The following is a 14,741-nucleotide window of genomic DNA, read 5'->3' as shown; positions in this document are numbered from 1 at the left end:
CTTAAACACCCCCACGGGCAGCGAGTCTGCCGCTTCCCTGGGCAGCCCGCGGCAATATTTTCGTGGAGAGGGTGGGCACAGGCAGAATTGAGAATTGAGGCTGATACAGGGTAAAAAAAGCGCGGAGAGAAGATTCTTCCTCTCCGTCATAGATGGGCCCCAGACTCAGCATTTATTGCTATCGTGGGGCGGTTGTGGAGCCATTCGCATCTTTCATTCTGCTTTACCCCGTGCTCCAGAATAGCTGGATCCCTGTGGTGATGCTCCTGAGTGAAGCGGGGAGAGCCTGTATCAGCAGGCGTTGGTGGTATAGTGGTTAGCATAGCTGCCTTCCAAGCAGTTGACCCGGGTTCGATTCCCGGCCAACGCAAATTCGTTTTATATTTATTCTTCCTCATATTATCTTTTTTTTTCCCCCCTCCGTTTCTCACCGATCCGAACCGAATTGAGATGCACCGGCACACGGAGCACCGCCCGGCCGCTCTTTTCCCGCTTGAGCCCCGGCGGGAGGCGGGCGCTGCTCAGCGATGGGGACGCGTGGTGCCGGTTGCTTCTCTTCCCAACTCGCGGTGGAGACCCCGAGTCGTCAGTAGACGGCGGGGAAATAAATAAATAAATAACTCTGAAGCACCGAAACCTTAAGCCACTCCAAACCAAAATAACAAGGAAATTAACAGCCAGAAAAAATACACCCTGAGGTAAAGGAGGAAAAAAAAAACCAGGTGTTTCCGCCCGGGATCGAACCGGGGACCTTTCGCGTGTGAGGCGAACGTGATAACCGCTACACTACGGAAACCCGCCATGCAAGCGTCTGCACGGCGGTGGCCCATGTTCCTGCCATGGCGGCTGAGGGGGTGCGGCTTTCCCTCACGGCAACCTCAAAATAAACCTCCCGCAAACCCCTAAAATCGCCGCGTGGGACTCCCAGTGATTACCATCAATGATTAATTGGAGTTCGCAGAGACCCGCTGGGTCTCAGGAGAGAATTGAGGTGCGTGTCCCGGGCAGTGTTTCGGGGGTCCCCTCAGAGACGACACAACCCCACAGGGAGGTTCCCGCTGAGGGGGCGCAGGGCGCTGCTGAAGAAAAAAAATGTCTCTTTTCCCTAAGGCAGCTGCCACCAGATGTCGGTAGAATAGTGGCTACAGGGAGTGGAGCTCCTTGGAGAGCCACCTGGGAGGGACAGGACCCGCCTGGCCCAGGGCACAGGGGCTGGGAGACGAGCGGCCCCCAAGGACAGACATGTTGGCAATCACAGAGTCACAAGATGCCATATTGGTTTGAATTGGAAAAACTTTAAATCTCATCTCATTCCACCCCCTGCCATGAGCAGGGACACCTTCCACTGTCCCAGGATGCTCCAAATCCCATCCAGCCTGGCCTTGGACACTTCCAGGGATCCAGGGGCAGCCACAGCTGCTCTGGGAATTCCATTCCAAGGCCTCAGCACCCTCAGTCAAGAGCTGACAAACCCAGACAGTTCTAAGTTTGTTCCTCTTACCCTACTGCAATGTTAACAATTTACTTAATGGCAATCCTTCTCTTTTTGGTAAAAACCTCAGCCCTTAGAATCAGGTGGTAACATGAGAATTATGTTTTCCTGTTTTGTTTTATTTGCTGGAGTGTATTTTATGCTCTGCTGGCTGCAGAGAAAAGCTTAGAATGGAGAAATGAGTCATAAACTCAGATGAAAGCAAAAAGAACATCACTTTTAGTAACACTTTCTCTTAATAAAATCCATTTTTAATTTTATGATTTCATTTTACAGTTTTGTAGCTGATCTTCCGATTTAGAACCAAAAGGGCTAGAGAAGAGGTTGTCACTTTAACTTCAGGGCTTGCCAGTGCTTTATTCTGATCTGATTCATGATAAGGATTATAACGTTACAAGTCCGTGACAAACCCGATGTCTCGGGACTTGTTTGCTCCGTGTTGTTGTTAAACATCCTGGACTGAAATCCTTTTTGCCTGCAGCTGGCAGAGCCGCAGAGAGGACTGGTTACAACCTTTGCACTGAGCATCAGCTGAGCAGAGCTGATCAATAGCTGGGGGCAAGGTTCCCTCCCTCGAGCAGGGGGAAGTGGATCTGGGAGTGACCCAAGACCATCCGTGGGAAGATTCAAACGCTTTGGGTTTTGTTTTCTCCTGCAGCCCTCTTTCAGCCTGGCGATGGGGGGAGAGAGGAGCTGCAAGAACAGACAGCGCCAGGGAGGAAGCTCTTGGAAGGTACCTGTGGGAGGCAGAGGCAGGAATTCCGTGAAGACGTCGTGCTGTCGGTGTGAACTCCCAAACCCACCCGGATCCCGCGGTGCTGCTGCCTGGTTCTGGCAGCGCCACACCGAGTCGTGGGCTCTGGATGCTCCTCGCGTGGGCAGCGCTGGATTGGGGGGCCCGGACAAAGCCCCCTCTTCCTGCTGGTTCCTGCTTGCTGGAATGGCTCCCGGGGATGTTCTGGATTTTCTGACAAAGATCCTTTGTCAGGGACGGCTCAAACTTTGCCCGCAGGACAAAGATCCTTCAGCATTCTCCTTTCCAGTCCCTGACCTATCCCACTTCCTCCGCTCCCAGCACTTCCCACCCGTGTGGCACTGCTGGGTGTGGGAGCCCCCTGTGCCTCACGAGAAAGGACTATGGCAGGGGAAAAAAAAATAACCCGGGGCCCCAAGTGGAGGTGAAGGCTGGATATTCTCTTCTATTATCACCAGCATCTGCCCTTTCTGAGCGAGGAGCCCTCCCCCAGCTCTCACCGGCGGCCGTGCTCGGCTTTGTTTCCCTGACACGCTGCGCTGGCTGCACAGTCCCATTCTACCCTTTTCCTCCCTCCACTCCCAAAGCCTGCGTGGCTGTTCCAAGAGGGGAGCTGGAAGCATCGTGGAGCAGGAGAGCTGACAATCAGGGCCGGGAGACAACGCTGCTGCCGTGCACAATACCCCCCCAATTAGCCATTCATTTCTTCTGCCTCTGAAACGGGGAGCACAGCCCTTGTGCTGGGAGATAAAACAAGAACGGCTTCAATAGCACTGATTTAAATTAGGTCAGGCTGGCTTTTGTGTGGCAGGGACCACACAATAGCTGTCACACGACGGTGGAGGGGAGCAGCATAAAGGAAAAGAGGCCAAGCAAGTGGCACAGATGCTGGGAGTTGGTGGGTGCTGGGACATCGGGGGGTGCGTGGGGATAGTGGAGGGGCAGGCACTCATCCAGCACGTGATGCTGAGGCATAAAAGGGGTGCCATGGTCAGCAGGGGACAGAGAAGTCACACACTGCCTGGGCAGGAACAAGCTCTGCCACACCACAGCCATGTGCCCCTGGGAACCTTTAACCATCACTGGTTAGGAGACAAAGGGGTGACAAGTTTTGGACCCCTCAGGACAAGAAGGATATTGAGGGGTGGATTGTGTCCAGGGAAGGGAACAGAGTTGGGGAAGGGTCTGGAGCACCAGGAGCAGCTGAGGGAGCTGAGAGGGCTCAGCCTGGAGTAAAGGAGGCTCAGGGAGACCTTCGGGATTGTTGGAGTGTCTGTGCAGGGCATGGACTGATGATCCTTGGGGGACCCTTCCAACTCATTATTCCATGACCTGAGTTGCAATCCTCAGCATTGCCCAATTCATTTCCTCTCATAAGTTCCCCAAAAGTCTATGAACACCTGGGGTGCTGTGAAATCCTACACTGCCTTCTTTACAGATAGGTGTGTTTGGGGAAATAGCAGCAATTCCCTAAAAATGACCTCAGCTCAGGCTCTCAAAGCCATCCGAGTGTCTGCCTCCAGAGAGAGGTCCTGGGGAGAGTTTTCCAGGAGGATGTGAGCACTAGAACCTCATCCCAGTTCTCCCCCCAGTTTCATTAATATCCTTATTGCTGTTTTTACAGTGGCAATGCAGATGTTCATGTTTATCTGGCCATGGGAGGACATGAGAGCTACCAGCAAGAGCCTAATCTTTTCAGCAAGCTGTTGTCATGGTCTAAATGAATTCATTCAGGTAAATCCATATGCAAAGGAAGGGCAGATAAGTTTAAAATAAGAGTCCACCCCTTCAAGTCTCCCAGCAGTAAATGAATGGTCTTTTGTGCCCCAGGTTGGACTTTTACAGGTGCCACTTTGCTTTAGTTGGGCCAAAAACTAGTGGGGAAAATCGTGGGTAGGGAAAAGTGGAAAGATGTAATCAGCCACTTAATTCAGTCTTTTTGGAAGGACAGCTTGATATTCTTTTGCAGTTGCAAGAAAAAGCTGCAAACAAAAAACAATACTTAAGAAAAATGTTCATTGTATTATAAAGTCATAATTTGCATGCTAAAATTGCAAGTGTTATCATTTCTACTACTGATAGTAAAAAAGTAGGTGAGCCAAAGCACTGAGTGTGCCAGCCAGTGCCAAAAGGAGGAAACTAGGTTAAGCTGAAATATCAGTTGTTCCTATTCTCCTTCATTTGTTTGTTCACACATGATTTGTTGTTTTTTTTTTTTTTTTTAATACAAGACATCTTAGAGCTACCCTGGGCCATCAGCTACAGTGGCCTACATAATTCCCAGGCTGATTTAAACACACAGGCAGTGGAATATTTGGTGGCCACCAGCTGATATTGGAAAGACAGGCACTAAAAATAAGTTGTCCTTTCTAACAGTAAATGTAATTAAGCACTGAAATAGTGCCTGTTGTAGGGAGGTGGCCCTGAAGGCACGGAGCCAAAACAAGACATGTTGTTAAAAGGTATGTTCCCTTCAGCAGATGGTCAGAGCTCTGGTACATGAAGCACCCAGTGAAATTATCCACCCAGTTCCTGTAGGAAGCCTGTCTGGAGCAACCATAATAGCCCTAATTTCTCTCAAAATACAAATATATGGTTGCTAGTTTTCACTGCTTTGCAGCTATACTATTTGGTGTAAATTTAGCTGTTTAGTTGTGAGAACACAACAAAAACAGCAACAGCCCACTTTGGTTTGCATTATGATTTACTTTCTAAAGCCCACACTGCAGCAGAGACTGAAGGTGCTCAGGTACCAAAAGCAGGTTAACTGTGGTAGCACAAAAATGTGTTGTCTCTCAGGGGGAGGTTAGGTGGAATATTAGCAAAAGGTTCTTCCCCCAGAGGGTGGTGGGCACTGCCCAGTCTGCCCAGGGAATGGTGACAGCCCCAAGGCTGCCAGAGCTCCAGGAGCATTTGGACAACACTCTCTGTCTGTGCACCAGAAGCAGAAGAGGCAGGAGTCCAGGTCTTGTTGACATCTTAGGGGGGTGATCATTGTGGATTCCAAACAAGAAGACATAAAAGTTATATCTGATCATGTTATTAGTGCAGACATCCATATATAAAAATAAATCAGAATGATACAATTATGTGGATATAGGTAGAGATTGTTATTCTCCAGCAAATGGCATCATCTGGGATGCTCCCGAGTTTTGACTGCATATTTCTGAGATAGCCTCTATAACCTGAAATACTCATTGGAGTTCTTCAGCTCTCCAACAACCCAAAATCCACTGCAGAAAATAATATGTTCTGCAGAAGATTGGTTCATTCCCTGAATATTTATTTGCTGGTTTGGGCTGGGGTATTTTTCTATTCTTATTACTACTATTATTTGTTTTGTTTATTTCTTCTCCTTTTATCAGCTCCAGCTGAGACAAGGGAGGGTGGGAGGAGGGTTTTGTTCCTCTGGAGATAACAGGAGGCTGTGCCTGTGCAGCCATGGTGACAAGATCCAGGGTGCTTTCTGGCTTCTAAGCAATTTGCTCCCCACCCCTGGCTCCCAAGAAAAAGTGGGGCAGAGATAGAAAGGAGCTTTTGTTTCTCAAGTGCTTCAGCTGTTACTTCTAATTAAGCGAAGAGCTCCAGTGCCTTCCCACTTCCCAGCTGAAGGAGGATGGAGCTGGGGCAAAAGGAGAGCCAAGAGACTGTGGCAGCTCTCCTCTTTCCAGCTGCAGCCTGGCTGGGTGACCTGTGCCATCCCAGTGCCTCGGATTCCCTGGCTGCAGGGGGGAAGGAATGAGAGAGCCTGAGCCCAGCACGAGGCCAGATGGAAACGACCACCCTGCTGTTCAAGGTGTTATTATCGGTTTAGTGCAATATGTTCCCAGCTTCCCAGACATGCTGACTATCAGCAAAATTGCTCTTTCCTTCTCCAGCTTTCCCTGGATGCCATCCCCTTCTCTCTGAGATGCCAACCCCTGCCCTGAGGTCTAACAGCATTTCTCCAACCTCCCTCCCCAGTGCGCCTGTTTTTAACCCCTGCTGGTATCACCTGGATGTGCTGCAGGAGCCAGGTGAAGTGTCAACAGCCAGGGGTTGGGCAGGTGGCCTTGGCACAGCCAGGTGGGGTCTGTGGGACAAGGAGAGTGGCATGGGCAGAGAGCAGGGCTGTGACAGCTGTGAACCACACAGGCCCTGCCCAGCTCTGCAACAGGGAACACAGACTGTTCCACAGCACTGCACAAACATGGGAAGGACTGCCAAGAGGAAAAGAGGGTGGAGATATGAAAAGAGAGAAAAAAATCAATGTAGGGAATAGGAACACTCAGGAATCCAATGGCCCACAGACTCAAGGTCCAAGCCCTGGCTCTGCTCTGGAAGTTGCCCACCAAGGACTGAAGGAGCCCTCCAGGTCACGGCTGCTCCCCTGTGCCTCTGCACCCCCTGAACTCTGTTGGATCTCTTCAGCCCGGGATCTCACAGGGAGAAGTTTAGGGCTTCACTCGGAAACAGATGGTCTCCCTCTTGGGCCCCATCTGCCAGGCAACGCTGGAGCAGTTGGTCTCTGCAGTGTTGAGCAGAATCTTGTTTACTTTCCCCTCCCATCCCTAAGGTGATCGCAGGGCAACCCAGGCCTTCTGTTTCAGCCCAGATTTCCAGGAACAGCCAGGAACTCCGAGGTGCAGGAGTGTAACCCAAGAGCAAGAGAGGGCATGTGACATCAGCCAGCCCTGATCTCTGTCACTGTTCAGCGATGGAGAGATGGAGCAGCACCTGGCAGCTGCCCCTTTATTCTCCATCAGGACACAAAGAGTCTCCATCCATCAGGGATGCAGAGAAGTGTCTTCTGACAGCATTAAGCACACACAACAACAGCAGGTGAGTCCAGCTCTCCTTGAGCAGCACTAGCCAAGATTGCTGCAACACACCTGATAAAAGAACTTTACTTCTTCTTCTCTGGGTTCTGCTGCTACAACTCTGTGTCAAGGACTGGAGGATATCACCCATCCATGCACCAGCCCATGTTTTCCAGAGACCTCGGCCCCAGCAGCCAGAGCAGCGAGGTCCTGCTCTCTCAGGTTGCCAGGTTAGGCAGTCAGTGCTCTAATGGTGCTCGCTGAGCAGAGGGCACGGAGCACGGCTTTATCCCTCCCCCGAGGGCTCCCATCCGCGGAGGCTCCAGCCGGGATGCTGCCGGTGGCAGCTCCGCGCTAATCAGCCCCCAGGCAGGAAGTGGAAACTTTCTGCTTGCAGCCACTTAGTTTCATTAGGAGCATCACGAGAGAAAACAGGGCCTCAGGTGGGGCAGGGAGAGGCAGGAGGTGGGGAGAGGGGTTTGCAGCCTGTTTGTCGTGGCACTTGGCATGGCAGCTTCAGCTGGAGAGGGAAGAGGGGCAGAGACAGCCTGGAGCTGGGGCCTGTCACCCACACTGGTCAGAGCTCTGGAGGTCATGCCGCTGGGTAAAGTGATTGTTGCAGGATATATTATTCCTATCACTGCAAAGAATTTTTCCCCATGTCTAGCCTAGATCTTCCTTGTTCAACACAAACATGGTACTGCTCAGAGGTGGAATATTAAGGGCTGGAGTTGCTGCCTAATCATATATCGATTCAGTGGAGCTGAGCTCAATGAGAGGAGTCTGCCCAGCCTTGCTCCATCCCCCTCGTGCCCCAGGAGAATGTTTTGTGTGAGACTAAATGCCTCTGTAAGTGCCTCTCAGCTCCCAGCTCATTGAGAGCTGTTCTGCACAGACACATTGGAGCAGGGAGGGTGAGGGATCCTGGAATCACATTTCCTTTTGGCAAGAGGGATTTTATCTACCTCAGTCTTCCTGGGCAGTGTGCATGGTGGGGCTGTCAGTTCTCCTGAGCAGGACTAAGAGCCCTGCCAGGCAGGAATTCTGCCACCATCAACAGCGCTCTACCCCTTGCCTTGCATTTCACTCATGTCCTCACCCAAGAGCAGAAATGAACTCAACTGCTCACCCTAAGTCTGATTTCCCTGCTTACATTTTTTGCAACACATTCAGGAATTGGACTTGATGATCCACGTGGGAATCTCAGGATATTCTACATTCTATGCACCCTGATGGCTTTGGGATAGGTCTGTGACAGGGATAGAGCTGGCGGGATAAGTAAGATAGGAAAAAGTGACCAGAAGAACAGAGCTCAGATTCCTGAAGTCTCATTCAAGAAAAGGTATTGCCCCTTGTTCCTGGTTTGTGCCTCATTTGTGAACACAGATGTTCTATTACTCCCACGTGGATGAGCAGTTGTTTTCATGTGAGCTCTCGTCCATCTTCCAGTTAAAGGGTTTGTTTGTTAGCCTTGGAGATTTCAGCAGCAATAATCCTGTTTGGAGACACCCACGCTGTTCTGCAGGAGCTCTGCCCTGGGATGGAGAGGAGCTGGGTCAGGGAATGCAGCAGCCAGGAGATGGAGCAGCTTGGCTCCTCAGCACGGAGCAGGAGCAGGCTCAGAAGAGAAAGGCCAGGCCCTTACAGGGCTCTTGTCCCTGATGGAACAGATGTGGCAGCTGCTTTGTGTCACAACCGCTGCGTGTTTGCCGAGCGGCCAAAGGACTCCCCGGGCTGTGCCTTGGGCTGGCACATGGGGCCTTTCATTTTCCTCAAGGGCTCTCGAGGAAGAGCTCATTGTACCTGCTTGGAATTAATTCTGCCAGTCCCCAGCCTGCTCATGGACTCCCCGTGCTGGAGTTCAAGACATGCCTTTCATTCTTTTTTTTCTTCAGTCTGGGACAATTGATATCCTGGGATGAAGCTGCATTGACAGCCAGGACCTGATCCTAGTGAACGCCGCACAGACCTGACTTGGAGCCTCCAGGAACTGGATTTTCCAAGCTTCCCTGCAAGAGCTGCTGGCTGACAGCTTTGTCCCTTTCCCTGGTTGCAGAGCCCTCATTTCCCCAAGGCCAAGGATCCACCTTTGTGCTCCATCAGCTGGAAGTGCTGTTCTGTTTGGGGCTACCTCAGAACTGCTGGCACAACAGAGATGTTTTGGTTCTGGCTGAGCACTCGGCATCTGAGCTCTCATGTGGTTGGAGCCCATTTTTTTGCAAGAATGAAAACAGTGGATTAATGAGCTGCTTGTGGCTAATGTGCAGGGTTTCTCAGAACTGGTGCTATTAGAGCCCAGCGTCATGTAGGAGGTAAATGGCAGCACACGGTGAATAAAGCAGTGATATAATAGGTTTAAGTAGTCCATTTCCCTTTGGAGTGTTACTGATAACAGGCCCAAATGCATACAAGACCATTCCCTTAATGAATAAGACTGCTCTCTAGCAGAGCACACGCTGCAGCGCTTCACAAGGGGTTTATTTTCCATCATTTTCATCCAAAACAAGGCTTGGGTGTTCAAGCTGGAGTGGGGTGCAGGGAGGACTATAAACATGGTCTGACTGCTCCACAGGACACACGTCTTTATCCCAGTGTGCTGGCCCTGGATGTAACCAGAGGAAGATACTCAGGACAGGTCACAAGGCTGTATAAAGAATAAGGCTTCTCCCAACTGCAGTTTTGTAGCTTCCAGCAATCTGTGGGTTCTGCTTGGATGTTGCATCCAAACTATTACGTTTAATCATCACTGATAGACCAAACCTCCCTAATCTTGTCTAAAACCTTTTGAACCTATTTATATTTTCAGGCTACAAGATATCCTGTGGCAAATGAGCACCAAGATTTAATTATGTGCTGTGTGAAAAAGCAATTCTTTTTGTTTGTTTTAAACTGGCCTGGTAATTTCACTGGGGCACTGATTCCTCGTGTTGTGAGAAACAGCATCTAAAATACCTGAGGGAAGTAGAATCCCAGATTTTATTGGAAGGGCATGTGATTATGACTTCTATGTGTTAAAAGCACTTCTGAAAATGGAGCATAGGTTCTACTTTTAATGCTTGTGGAAATATTGCCTCCAGTGCTCTTGTTTGCTCTTCAGCTTGTTTTTATTTATTTAATTTTTTTCCCTTAACCTCTCTTTACAAGCTACCCTAGTCCCTGACAGATCCAGCTCTAAAGCTCCTTGTTTACTCTGTTTGCATGGACTTTATATTTTACAATATCCTCCTTGTAAGTGCTGCAGCAGCCGAGCATCTCTTGTGGGAGCTGTGAGCACAAACCCCACCAAGGACAGGCACACGCCTTGAAGTGACCTCTTCCTCCTCATTATGCTTGTGATGGTCTCAATGTCAGCAGTTCAAGCACAGGCACACGGGGTTCAATACAGCACCGAGATAAAGGCAGGAGACACATCCCCACTCCCCCGAGGCGTGAGCGACTCTGCCGCTCCTTGATTGTGCCTTTGGCAGACACCTCATTAAAAGTGGGTTATTCCACACAAACATCCCCTTGTCCTTTCGCAGGCGTAATCTGAGCATGGAGGGAGAGCTCGGCCCCACACCAGCGTGTCTGAGTCTGTCCAGACCTCGACTCTAACGAGCTGCTGTTCATTTGTAGCCTTCTCTGCCCTTTCTGGAGTTGTACTTTCCTGGTGCATCCTTCACTTACACTGTCTCACAGGTAGTTTTGATCGTGCCTCCAGCTACTAGAATGAAAATTAACATTACCCAAACCAAACCCAGGATGCTCTTCTTGCAAATCCTTTGGTCTTAGTCCAAATAACGTTTCTCCTCAGTCGGATACACCTCCTGCATGAAACGTTCTGATGTATGACTAAGTTAACAGGTAGAGGAACCAGACTCTGAATCTTTCCCTTCCCATCACGTAAATGGTTTAGTGGAAGTTGTCTCTGCCTGTGGCAGGGATGGAACTGGGTGATCTTAAAGGTCCCTTCCAACCCAAACTATTCTGTGATCCTCTGTCCTGCAGCCTCCTCCTGCTGTGCTCAAAGCTGTGGCTCTGAGTACCCTCTGCACTGCAGAGAGCTTTGCAGAGACTGCCTGTGCCTCAGTTTCCCTTTGCACTGGAAGCTCTGTAGGTAGATTCGGCAGTAGTGAGTTAACAGCTGGACTCAGTGATATTAGAGGTGTGGTTCTCTGCTCTGTGCGTGGACAGGCGGGGATTACACCAGGGCTGTGCGGTGCTCGGAGCGAGGTGCCTGCAGGTAGCAGGGGAGGGAGTGTGGAGGGAGGTGCGAGGAGCTGCTGTGCCCGCAGCCTGCCACGCCTGCGTGTGGGCAGAGCTCCAGCTGCATGTGCAGGGAAAGGGGTTTGGGGGAGGGAGAGGAGATTGGTCTACGTGGGAGCTCTGTGCCAGCCTGCAAGGGAGGCAGGTAGGCTGGATCCGGGCGTGCAGCGGTGGAAGCTTCCACCGAGGCCTCTGTGATTATAAGAGACTTTTTAAACACACCTCAGGAAAGGGGTCTCAAACGTGTCCTCGAGCTCCTCTGCGCAGAGCTCCCATGGAGCATCTCCGCTCTGGAGCTGTTGTTCGGTTTGTGATGTGGTTTGCTCGGATGATGTGCGGGGTGCGTGGGCTGGGATGGGCGTGCAGCGGCGGCCGGGAGGGCTGAGCCAAAGGCGGCTCACGGCTCGGGGAGCCGAGCACGCACCGCAGGGCTCTGCCCGAGCCGCTCCGCCAGCAACATCACCGAATTCCACGCGAGTGCTTTCAGTTTCGGGGGTTTCTCCGCACACCTTTGCTCCTGTCTTCTGTCCGGCTGGCGTCAGGCCCTTGGGACCGAACCGTGGCTCTCCCTCACTTGTTGAGGAGCATCGGCAGGAGAGGCAGCGGTTCCCTTGGAAACCTCTGGATGCCCAGCAACAAGTCTCTGACAGCTGCCATGTGACCAGGTGCATTAATCAGAAATGTTGTATGAATCAGGTCAGATGGGGTCAAAGTCCAGCACGCTCCCCCTCCACTCCACTGCTAATTACTGAGCCGCGAGGGCTGCTCCGAGTATGGGGTGGAAAACAACTCAAAATAATGAAATCAAACAGTGACCTTTCTTGTCGTGGATTCTAAGTTCATCCCAGACTTTCTCCATGAAAAAAAATCTGTCCGATCCCCTCTTCCACCAAAACAAATCTTGAATGCAAATGAGTGAGTCTCCCAAGGTGGAAAAGCCAGGGAGAATGAATGTGCCATGGACACAGAGAGTTCCCAGCTCTCTACTCAAAATAAGCCAAATATTTCAAATGAATCTTTTGAGTAAGTAGATCAGGCTTGAGACAGTTTGGGCTGGACAGGTACAGCTTGTGTTTATTGCTTGGATCCCTTTGAAAATCATATTTCTGAAGCCTCAGCTGAATTTGCTGGCAAGCATCACCAGTTAGAATGCAGGGAAAGGACTTGAACCCAAAGTCCTGCCCAAAAGCCCTAAAAGAAGAGGCTGCAGCTCTCAGGAAAACAGGCAGTGCCTGTGCACATCTCATCCCTTGTGAACTGCTGCAAAATGGCTGTTCTTTGTAGATACAGAGGCCTGGAGCCCCTCTGCTCTGGAGCCAGGCTGGGAGAATTGGGAGCATTCCCTTACTCTGGGTTTCCTTTCTAGTATCTTCTAAGGGAGTTAGGTATCCAAGGACTTGAACACTCCTCAGCATTTTCCATAAATGCTGTTTACAGCTTCAGCTCTCATTCTTTTCATATTTCCCCCAAATTTCTGCCTTGCCTGGACCAAGTGAGAGCAGTGGCTTCCATATTTGTCTCCTGAATGAAAATCTCTTGCAGACGCACATTCAAGGTCAGGCACCGGCAAGGCTGTAACGTCTTCTCTTACCCCGACACCAATCTACATTCTTTGTGCTGTGACTAATTCATGGCAAGGTCCTGCCAGGCTCGTGCTCTCTCTTGAGTCTCCCAGGCTGTTCACTGATTTGTGTCACACACAGGTACATTCTGCCCCAAACCAGCTTTTATCTCAGGCAAAACAACGCTGTTGTTGTTGCTGTGGCTGGGCAGGGCCTGGGCTGGCATAAGCCAGGCAAAGGATTTGGCCTGTGATCCATGGTAGTGGGGGAAAACAAACAAACAAACAAACAAAAAGAGTTGGAAACAGAGCACCTGGCTTTATTGTAATCACTCTGTAATTTGAATAGCATCCAGTGCCACTTGAAAACGGGCTCCTTCATGTCATCTGCTCTTACTTACAGGTCTTAAGAGCCCCTGCTTATCCACAGGGATCCATTTGTAGCAGAAATTACCCCAATCAGACCTGAATGTGGGTCTCAAGTATTGCCCCAAGATCTCAAGTATTACCCAGACCAAGCCTTCAACTCTGGACCATTTTGATTTCTATCTAATTAATGTTGCCACCAATTCTTATTTTTCCTTTGATATCATGTGGTAACACATCCCATGCACAGGATATACCAGAAGACCAAGCTTTACTCAACAGACTGAACATCTAGGGTAACTTAGGGCAGTGTTGAAAAATTGGTGTCTGCAACCTGTGTGTTTCCCATCCTAGAGGTGCAACTCAGACCCATCCCTGCTGACATCCCCCAGTCAAACCCAGGAACATGAGTGTTTCTGGAGGTGAGGGTTAGGAAATAAATTTGTTCTCAGTGCTGAATGCTGTGCTCTTGGCACACTTGGGGGAACAAGCTGTCTGACCTCCTTGCTCTGGAAACAGGAGAGATCCAAATGGATTCCAGGTACTCAGACCTGGGCTGTCTTTCAGTTCGGTGGTTTGGGAAGAAATGGAGGGCTGGGGTTTGTGCCAGCCCCAAAAACAGGATGACAAGGGCTGAAGATTGGCTTGTCCGTTGGAGTGGGAACCCAGCGGGTGCGAGGCCCCAGGCCGAGGGACACTGCGGCAGGATGGAGAGGACAGGCTGGCGGCGTTTGGTCCTGGGGAATCCGGAGCGAGTGAGCCGCACCAAGCAAAGCTCCGTGCTCACGCTGGAGCCCGGTGGGCTCTCCCTGCGGGCTGTCCCGGCTGTTCCCCCTCCAGGGAGAGCTCGGAGCGCGCTCCGCCGGCGCTGCCCCGTTTCCAGGCTGCTCCCCGGCCGGACCTGTTGCCGTGCGGCCGCGCTGCCGGTGAGACTCTTACACTGAAGGCGGGCGGTCCCATGATGTAATGCTGCCGCAGCTGCCCGGAGCGGCCGCTGCCGTTGGCCGAGGCGCGGAGTCCCCGCCCGGCCGCTCCGCCCGCCGCCCCCCCGGCGGGCCATAAAAGCCCCGAGGCAGAGGCAGGGCAGCTTCCTCGGCCCCTCCGCCGCTCAGGTGGCCCAGGCGCAGGTGAGCCCCGCAGATGCTGCCGGGGGCTCCTCGGCCACCTGTGGAGCCGCTCCCGCCTCTGCCGGGCGGCTCCGCCGGCGCAGGGACCCGGCGGGTGCGGGCAGCGCTCGGGGGAAGGGGCGCCGCTCTCCCCCGGCCCGGCGGGCAGCCGCGGCCATCCGGGGAGAGCCCGAGCGGATCCCGGCGGCGGGGCCGCGGATCAGCACCACGGACAGCGCCCGGCGGGGCCGCGCCGGGACACGAGCCCGGCACCGGGAAGCGGCACCGCGCACCGGCGGGTGCGGGCAGGACTCTCCCGGGACATCACCGCCCACCCAGAGCCACCGAGGCGGCGCTGGATGTTCGCCGGGGCCGGGGTGAGTCCAGTCCGGAGGGGTCTCTGCAGGAGAGGGGAGGC

General features: G+C 51.9%; 2 non-coding genes across 2 annotated transcripts; one reads left to right on the top strand and one right to left on the bottom strand.

Annotated features, from left to right (window-relative positions):
* The first annotated feature begins 298 nt into the window (after positions 1-298).
* Positions 299-370, top strand: TRNAG-UCC (transfer RNA glycine (anticodon UCC)). Its single transcript has one exon. It is a non-coding gene; the product is annotated as a tRNA-Gly (tRNA).
* A 353-nt stretch (positions 371-723) lies between these two features.
* Positions 724-796, bottom strand: TRNAV-CAC (transfer RNA valine (anticodon CAC)). The gene has a single exon. It is a non-coding gene; the product is annotated as a tRNA-Val (tRNA).
* Between the last annotated feature and the right edge of the window lie 13,945 nt (positions 797-14,741).

This window comes from Lonchura striata, chromosome 28 (assembly GCF_046129695.1).
Source record: "Lonchura striata isolate bLonStr1 chromosome 28, bLonStr1.mat, whole genome shotgun sequence".
In the NCBI taxonomy this organism is placed as follows: Eukaryota; Metazoa; Chordata; class Aves; order Passeriformes; family Estrildidae; genus Lonchura; species Lonchura striata.
This window is presented reverse-complemented; position numbering and strand designations above follow the sequence as displayed.